The 9,670-nt window shown below is 40.7% G+C and overlaps 1 pseudogene; it reads right to left on the minus strand.

The window, feature by feature from the left end:
• The window catches only part of LOC105742322, a 7,721-nt pseudogene extending 2,534 nt beyond the window's left edge, over positions 1-5,187 (minus strand).
• Between the last annotated feature and the right edge of the window lie 4,483 nt (positions 5,188-9,670).

Here is a 9,670-nt window from a genome sequence, read left to right on the forward strand (position 1 = left end):
CACAGGGCAGCCGGAAGCTCTCCCACACACTCACTGGGCCTGGGCTAGGACTGGATCTGGGGGTTCCTGGAATGCAGCAGAAATTCCTACTGGGCAGGCAGGGTAGGGGAGGTGCTGCCGAGTGGTGGGGGGCATCCCAAGGGGGTGGAAGAGGGTCTCACCCACACTGCACCTGGGCTGGGACGAGTAGGTCCTGCCGGTGCAGGGTAGCCGGAAGCTCTCCCACACACTCACCGGGCCTGGGCTAGGACTGCCACTTACATCATTTTTTACCAAATTTTCAGGGGCAAGCAGCAATGGAACTAGATCGTAAAGCTCTTATTTAAGTTCATCAAAGCCTTTCAATCTACCATTAAAACTAGGGTTTGTAGGGCTGGCCTGACAGTGGATTAAAGCACCTGCTTAGGCAGAGTGCAGGGACTGGGGTTCTATCCCCAGCACCACATGCTGTGCCCGCCCCGCCCCTGGAACATGCCAAGATCTTGATTAAGACTGGGCGTGGTGGTGCGCACGTGTAATCCCAGCACTTGGAAGGCTGAAAACAGGAGAATCACGAGTCAGATCTATGTTAATGAGACCCTGTAGACCCTGTCCTAAATACACAAACACACAAAGCAACCTTTAAGAGCAGGATGTGGGGCTGGAGAGATGGCTCAGTGGTCTAAAGCACTTACTTGAAACAAGCTTGGCAAAGCACAAGGACCGCGGTTCAATCCTCCAGCACCACATGCCAGCCAGCCCCGCCCCCTGGTGGGCTGAGCTGGCCACACACACACACACAATAAATAAATGTAATAAATATTAAAAAAAAAAAAGAGCAGGATGTGGCAAAAGGAAGCAACTCAACCTGAGAAACAATTATGAATGTGCTTCCCTACATTCTGCAGCTCTTCATGTTGATTTTGTCTTACCTACACTCTTTTCACGAAATTATTTTCCGCCTTCCAAACCATATGAATGTTTCACAAGATCACCCCAATCTCTAATCAAAAACAGTAATGTGTGACATGGTTTCTGAGAGATTTCTTCCAGAAAGTCTTCCGACATTTTGTAAATAATTTAAAATGTTGAAGATCATCTAGAATATTCTAAGACAAATTATATACTTAGGCAGAACTAGTGAGAGTGCTCACACAAAAAGTTGTTGCACAGTCTTTGCTAGTTGACTGGCTATCAAAGGCACCCTGGGTATCCATTCGCAGCACAGCCACTTTCGTCCCTCTAGGTCTGTCAATCACAAACACTTCACTGCAAACTTGCATGCTCTTGTTTCTCTTTCAGAACCATTTCACCATATAAAGTCAGTAAATGTTTGTTTCCACCAATCAAACTTTGAGAACCCTTGCGTGAAGGGTTCATATGATAAACATTGAGCATGAAGTCCAGTAGAGAATTTTCCTTTACAAAAAGCTCCTATCACAGACACTCCAACTATGTTAAGGGGCCAGGGAGATGGCTCAGTGGAATAAGTGCTTCCCTGGCAATCACAAGGGCCTGAGCTCAATCTCCAGTTCCGCCAAAAAAGAAAAAAGAAACAAAAACAAAGCAAACTATGTTAAGATCTCAGATGTGCTCCTGTGGCGAAATCTGCTCCAAAGCTGCTTCCTCAAGCATCAAGTTCTGATCATCTCCATGAGGAAGAACAGTACATACTGGACACGGCTTCTTCAGAATCTCATCAGAGTGTACTCGGTTGTCATTCCATACTCCTCCAGGAGGCAGAGGATGAGATGTGGTTAATGCGTGAGCCGAGGGCTCTGCCACTAGTGCCTCAGCCCCTGGTACAGTCACTTGAATTTTGGAATTCTAAAACAAATCTCTTGCTGGCACACTCTCCTAGTTTTTTTTTTTTTTTTTGGTATCATGTTTTACATCCATGAACAGCTTTCTCCTGGTCTCAGGAATTTACTCTGACAAGAAGCTCTAGTGTTTGGCACCTATTGGGCTTCCTAGATGTCTAAAGTTGGTCTTTTTTTTTTTTTTTTTTGGCAGAACCGGGGATTGAACTCAGATCCTGGCGCTTGCCAGGCAGGTGCTTAGTCTATTGAGCTATCTCCCCGGACCCTTCTAGATGTCTAAAGTTGTCCAGACTCGCAGGACTCATAAATGAACATCACTGGGTCAAACGCTCACTGGATGAGCTTCACTGTCTTCACATTCCATTGCTCTAGCACGTGTAATTTAGAATTGACAATAACTGCTAAAAACTGGAGCTGGAGTAGCTCCAAATGGGTAAATAGGCAAAGATCAATTCAGTTGAAAGATAATCCACAATCTGTCACTTGACCCAAAATTAGCTAATCCTAGAATAACACAACCACGTTAGAAGTCACAAGAAAAAAGGCAGGCAGCAGAAAGAAGTGGAAGCAAGTGCCTGGGTGACAAATAATCCCTGAAAGATCAGAACATGACTCAGAAGAGATTCTTGAGAAAAAAAGGCAGAAGAAATCAGAAGAAATGTTTTCTGAGTTTGCTTACATTTTAGATTTGGAATTTATTTTGAATAAAGACTTAGATATTTTTGAGTAGATATGAAAAATGTAAGAGGCCAAGTCCCTGAATAAAACCTGGACTTCCCCTCAGGTATTCAATAGCCATAAATGCCAAACAGTATTTTACCTCACTACCCCACACCACCCTAATCAGCACAGGCCATGGGTGGGGAAGACTCGAGCCTCGAGAGCAAGGGCAGGGTGGGATGGTAGAAGGGCGCTGGCCCCAACGGCACAGCCTGACCCAGAAAACTGATCCCAACCACAACAGGACTGAGGTACAGCCTGGGGTGTGGGAACATGCAAACCCCAAAGCTTCAGTCTGGGCTCTCCGCTCCACCAGTCACCAGGACAGCATTCATACTGCCCTCTGATATCAAATTCTCTTCTGATCCCTGCTTGTCCTGTTACCTAACAAGCAAGAATTATCATGAAATTTAAACAATGAACACCCAATGCTTTCCCTGTTCTAACAACCAATGATGAACCTACAGCCTGATGTAACCTTTAAATTCATTCTTGCAAATTAAGAAACTGAGGGACAAAAATGGCAGGTGACATCCTGGCAACTGCTCTAGGTGTGTGGACTCAGACTGGTGGCTTACGGCATTTTTTTGTTTTGTTTTTATTTTTCAAGTTTTCCTAATCTCCCATGTCAACAGCCTTTTTGAAATAAACAACAGCTGACATGAACTGGACATGGTAGCACATGCTTGCAATCCCTGATCCTCAGGGGGCTGAGATGGGAGGATTCCAAGTTCAAGGTCAACCTGGGCAATTTACTGAGATCCTATCTGAAAATGAAGGGGTGGAATGTAGCTCAGTGGCAGAGTGCTTGCCTTGCATGCAGGAAGCCCTGGGTTTAATCCTTAGTACCATAAGTAACAAACAAACAAAAACCAAACCCAAAACCAAAAAACTAAAAAAGAGCTGAAATGTCCTATCTTGTTGAAGACAGTAGTACAGCCTATTTTGTTCTCTGAAGCCTCATCTTTATATATGTCTTCAGTCTCTAGGAAGTAGGACAGATAAAATGCTTAAAAGGAGAAACTAGGTCACCATAACTCAAATAGATGATTCATTATCTTTAAAAATGGAAAAACCTCTCTAACTTGCTAATCTATGGCTCACAGGCACCCTCCTACTCTTTCATGTTACACTACCTCCTTTCTGAATGCCTGGCACCCTTTCAGTCCCTGTCCTCTTCCTATGAAAAGAGAGAGTATGTTTCATGACATTTCAGAGCTGGCTCTGCCGTGTGACCCTGCTGAACTGACGCGTGTGGGTGTGGAGTTCAGCGTCCCAGCTCCTGGCCTGTCATGCTCCTCCAAATTCTCTCATTCTGCCCAGGTCTGTTTGGAAGGGTACAAGGAACTCTGATTAGTAGGAGCAAACAGCGGCTTGAGTGATGAAAATGTGCTACAGAAAACTAACAAGCCCTCTTTGAAAATTAATTCCATCCAAGGAGATTTCTGGTAAGTTGCTTCCTCTCTTTAACTCTTACTAGAATTTTGAAATTCTACTAGATGAGCTAAACAAGGATTACACAACATGATAAAAAAAATAATAGTCCATGCTCAATTGGACACTTTCTAGGACTAGATCTTTCTGCATTTCTACTGATCAACACCTCTAAGAAGCCTTTAGGATATGTAATTACTTCAAATTAAAAGCAACAAAAGCTGCCTCAAAGCTTGAAACAATTATTTATTCCCTGAGTAAGCCTTTTTATACACTTAACCAAAAGGTTCTGATATCCATATGCTTAGTTTACATATTCCTCTAATTCTTTTTTCTTACCTTGCTGTCTCCCATTGCATTCTGTACCAACAATGTCTGAGACAAGTGCTGAAGATACACACGCGTGGTCAGAAATGTAAGGGAGCAGGCGGCATCTGCCTGCGCTTGCTGGGAGGTGAGCTGCCTGGAGCAGGGGAGAACATTGATGATGTTCCCCTAGGGCTGTGCGGAGGCCCTCAATCTGATCCCTATCACCATAATAAAAGCAAATTTTTCCTCAGAATTTCAGAGCAAGGTATGGCAAAAAGAGTAGCAAAAGCCATATGGTTTTAGCTTTTCTCTTGATTTTTTTTTTCTTTTTTTTTGCCTATCACTTATGTAAGGATGAGCACAAATGACAGCAAGTTGATAGGTTTGGGCCCTAGTGTGAATTGTTAAAATCATTGTGGTGGTCATCTAATATGGCCCATGCCCTTAAACAAAGGCCTATGCTCCCAAACCACCTCCCCCTTCTTCTCCAACTCAGCCCAGGACATAATTTACTTTCACCCTTCCTGCTGCCTCAGGAAGACCCCCAGTCAGTTCCCTCAGATATATCTAAACATGCCCTTCAAACCCCTCCCCTGGCAAAAGGTCATACAAGCCTCAGCCTTCCTTTGTCCAGTTCAGAGAATTCCTTGACCTTCCTGAATTCTGTGTCCTCCAAGAAAATAAAGCCCCCTTCTCTTTTTTCTTCTGCCTGTTTCTCTGTGCCGTTCACCTGAAAAACACCTATCAACAGTGAGGTCACTCTGTGTTCATCTCCAGGTTACAGCTTTCTCCCCTTGAGCCTCTACACTCCTAACAACAAGCCAAGAAAGGGCACTGGTGTGTCATTTGGGAACAATGGGAAAGGGAGTGGGTGGTTAATTATAAGCCTGCACACTCACACTAGTCACCGAACAGCCAACATCATGCTTTCTTAAAATAACCACTTTGTGAACTTGTCATTTTTATTATTTTTAGAAGCTTCATCACTATTTTTAGCCATTATTTTATAATTTTCAGGGCAAGGGTTAGGAAATAATGCCACTCAATACATTTAAGCCACTTTTAATATCTACAATGGATATTTTTATACTCACATCTTCCCAAAATTATGTGAGGCAGATTAATTCATCTCACTGTAAAATAATATCGAACTTAAGTGATATACTCTTAGCTTTTTCTTTTAAAAAGTAATGCACCTAATTTAGTTTTTATACTGAAGCACTGGTATTTTTACAGTTGGTTTAGGTTATTTCACATCATTCTGTGAATACCTAAGTATGTACATTAACTAGTGTGAGGGGCTGAGGTGAAGCTCAGTAGTAGGACCCTTGCCTAGTATGGGCCTAGGGTTCCAGCCCAATGTTCTCGTGTTCTCTCTGTCTCTCTCTCTCTCTCTCTCTCTGTCTCTGTCTCTCTCTGTCAATGACTAAAAAATCAGACATTACTACAAAGGCTTTCAGAATTTTTACCCTGCTTTTCTTTACAGACAGAAGATACACGCAGACATAGAAAGATTTTCCAACAACAAATACAGTAAGGTGGCATTTAAAAGTTTCCCAAAAAGGGCCACAGTAGTTCAGTGGCACAGTGGCCATTTGTAAGCTTAAGACTATGCCCTGGCTTTGATTCCCAATACCAAAAACAAAAACAAAAAATCCAAAATATTTATGTAAAATGCATAATACTTATCTAAATGGTCTTATAAAAAGATCATTTGAAAAATATCATTTGACTAACAGAAAATAGCCAACTGTGAGAAATCAAAAGTGTAAATAAGGACCAAAATGTGTATTAGGGTATTGTGAAAGAGGAAGAAAATGTTCAAATGGGGAGGAGGAAAAGAAACAAGGGAAAAGAAAAAAATGAGAAAAGAGGGCCAGGGAGACAGCTCAGTAGACTAAAGTGCCCGCTTAGCAAGAGCAGGCACCAGAGTTTGATCCCCAGCACTACATGCCCCACCAGCTCCACACCCAGGGCACACTAAACCAGCCACAGAGTCCAGACGGAGTGGTACACGCCTGTAATCCCAATGCTAGGGAGGCTGAAAGCAGGATCACTGTGACTCTGAGCTGGGTAGTGAGACTCTGTATCACATACAATAAAAAAAAAAGAAAGGAAGAAAAAAGAGAAAAGAAGGAAAACATGGAAACAAAGCTTGTGCAAATGGGGAAGGGAAGAGGGGTTGAAGGGAGGGAGGGCAACAGAAAAAAAATCAATTTATATAGCATGTAGAGGTATAAATTCTCTATGGTGAATGTGATTATTATGTACATCTAAAATATACCAATAAAATCTGATTTAAAAAATAGATCAGATATTGAACTAGAAACTGAAAACATCATGTCTTCAAAACAAAATGCATTTGGCTAGTCTTTTTCCTTGAAAATTTAAAGGACTTTGAACTAAGAAAATATCAATTTTTTTTTTTTTTTTTTTTCTTTTCAGTACTGGGGATTGAACTCAGGACCCTGCACTTTCCAGGCAAATGCTTATTCTACTGAGCTATCTCCCCGGACCCCCAAAATATTAAATTTAATGAAAGAGAAAATAAGAGAACTTAGGGAATGGACAAAAGTAGCAAAAGGGGGAAGATAACATGAAAAAGCCCCACAGAGTAAGGTAATTTGAGCATACATTTTGTGACCTGAATCAAGCTATTTTTCCTTGAACAAAAATGTTAATTTTGTTAAGGAAACATTCATTAGAATAAAAGTAAGCAGCAGATAATTACCAGAATCATTCCTGGGTATAATGTGACTTAATGTGTTATTTTAAATTCACTTATTAAAATGAGAATTTCTATGGGAAGTAAAGGTGAAGCTAGGCATGCAAGATTTTATTAAGAAAGGTGTGAACCAAACAGCTAATATTATGTAATTAACCGTTTCCTGTTTCTTAACAGGCCATGCCACTCTCATCAATATTTCATTTCAAAGGCTTTTGTATCACAATTCTGAGGACCATTCACAGGTTAATATTAAGATTCAGAATACATTCAAAAATTCTTATTTTCTCCTAAATAACATTTGAAAATACAATACACAAACACGTAATGATTAGGTGGCAAAAAACTAGAGACTCAGAATTTTTTCTCACTGGCCAAGCCAGGTCACCATTTAGAGCAAGTGGACAACTCTTTTAGGTCTAAAAACAGAACAGCAAAGCATGTGATACTGCTATTACCCTGCCTGCTGAAAGACATTACTTTTAACCTGAATGGAGGTTAACAAATCAAGTTTACCTCAATTAATACAGTACAGTGATTTTTTTAAATGTCAGGCCTGGAATTTAAAGTTTATAGCACGAGTATGGAAAAGAAATGAAATGTTATTAGAACAGTAAAGCCACTGGATTGTGCTACTATTGCTTCATCTTCACAAATTAATGAGTGTGAAAATTTGCCATTGCGCTGTTTAGAGTCTTTAATTCATGGCTACATTGTAGAAATCAACTGGGGTCACAAGCAGCCTCATATGGTTCAGGCTTTACCCTAGCCATACTTGGGGATTCTGGAGCAACAGAGAGACACAAGTAGGCAGAGAAAACACTAGTTCACCGCAGTAGACTTGACCTAAATCCACAGCAAACACTTCACCATTCGCTGTGCCTGTTACCTCTTGAGGAAGCTCTAGTTTAGAGCGGTCAGTTCCTTCTTTTGACTGGAGGCCCATCAGATATGGGACAGGAGCATCAAGAAAATGCAGCAGGGAAGCAGGAAGGATGGGCACATACACATGCTGCCACTGAAACGGGAACAAGAGTGTGGTGATGCCTTCCGCCACCGTCATCAGGCGCTGATAATCTGCACAGAACAAGGAGACAGGGAAGGAAGAAGCCAGGTAAAATTAATTGCAGCAGTTGTGTTAAGCTAGGTAAAATGTTTACGATCATGCAGAAAACAGGTCAGTTCTACACCATTATATTATGAGTTAAGTGGTTTCATTTGAATGGTTTTAAAGAGGAGTGGGGCAATGGGAAACCACATTTTCTGCTTCTTAAAATCACCGGCATGCGAATTTACATTCCCTTAAAATGTAGAAGAATCAAGAACTAATACAATTGCTTTTGGCACTTAGCTATCAGAAATGTTCGAGATGGTGTGTCACTTGTAATAACTTTCTGTTTTCTTTTAGCAAACCTCCAATTCAGGGTGGTTTTTTTTTTTTTTCTTGTATATATGTGATAATCACTATAGCCTTTGGTAGGTGGACTGTATTTACTCCAGCTCTCATTTTGTGAGTACATAAAGCCAAATGAATATATGGAAAGATATAGCACTTCTTATATCTAATCCTAACTAAAGAACCACTGCTTCTAGGGAAAAAATGATTTAGTTGAGTTTTGTTGTTGTAGTCTGTTTACATAAGCTAATTTATCAAAACTAAAAACTGCCTCCCATAACTCTAACACTGAGGGGGCTGAGGGAGGAGAACTGCAAATTAGAGCCCAACCAGGGCAACTTAATAAATTAATAAATAAAAGACCATAAATGAATGAGAGAGAGAAAGAGAGAACGAGAGCGAGCGAGCAAGCACGACAGAGCACGAGCGAGCGAAGTTGGGATATACTCAGGGTAAAGTTCCTGGATTCTATCTCCAATACCGCAAAAGGGAAAAAATTACTTATGTCCATGACCCCAGGGAGGCAGACATGTTTTAGAATTCAGATTTTTTTTTTTTAATTTAGAAAGGCAATAGTATTGTACCTAGACCATGTAAGTGAATTATCAAAGGAAGCACCTGGTAATCAAATATATTGATTATTTTCAGCGCAAACCATACAAGAGTTCTGGGAGAACAGAAAAATCAGTGACTATTAAAAAAAGAAAAATCAATGACTACAAGTAAGGTCTCTTTGGTTTGGTCTGGTATTTCTGATAAATGAGTTATAGAATGTTTGGTTTTCAGAATTTTTTTTTGGATTTGAGAACTGAGATAAAGGATTGTGGATTTATAACAATCTCATAGAATGCGTTGGAGAAATCTTTTTTAAAAAACAGTTATGAGGCCAGGCATGGTGGTACATGCCTGTAATCCCAGTACTTGGAAGGCTGAGGCAGAATGATCACTGAGAGTTTGAGGTCAGCCTGGGTTACGTGGTGAGTTCAAGGCCAAGGTAAACTGCACAGTGATATCCTGTCTCAAAAAGATGAAAGTTGTTATGAATTGTAAATCAGACAATACTTAGTTCATATGAACTCAACACTTGTGGAAGCAGAAGCAGGAAGGTTTTCATTAAAACATTTTTCTTGTATCATTTTATAAATTTTTGCTTTCATATTTTTCAGATTGGGTTTCCTGCTTATGTTTCTGTAGTTGCTTCTTTACTTCATCTGCTACGAGTTCTGAGAGTTCTTTTTTTATTTCAGAAAAGAATTGCGCTCTGATTTTCTCTATATCTTTCTGCTG

The sequence above is a fragment of the Octodon degus genome, unplaced genomic scaffold, assembly GCF_000260255.1.
Source record: "Octodon degus isolate 3935 unplaced genomic scaffold, OctDeg1.0 scaffold00047, whole genome shotgun sequence".
Taxonomy (NCBI): domain Eukaryota; kingdom Metazoa; phylum Chordata; class Mammalia; order Rodentia; family Octodontidae; genus Octodon; species Octodon degus.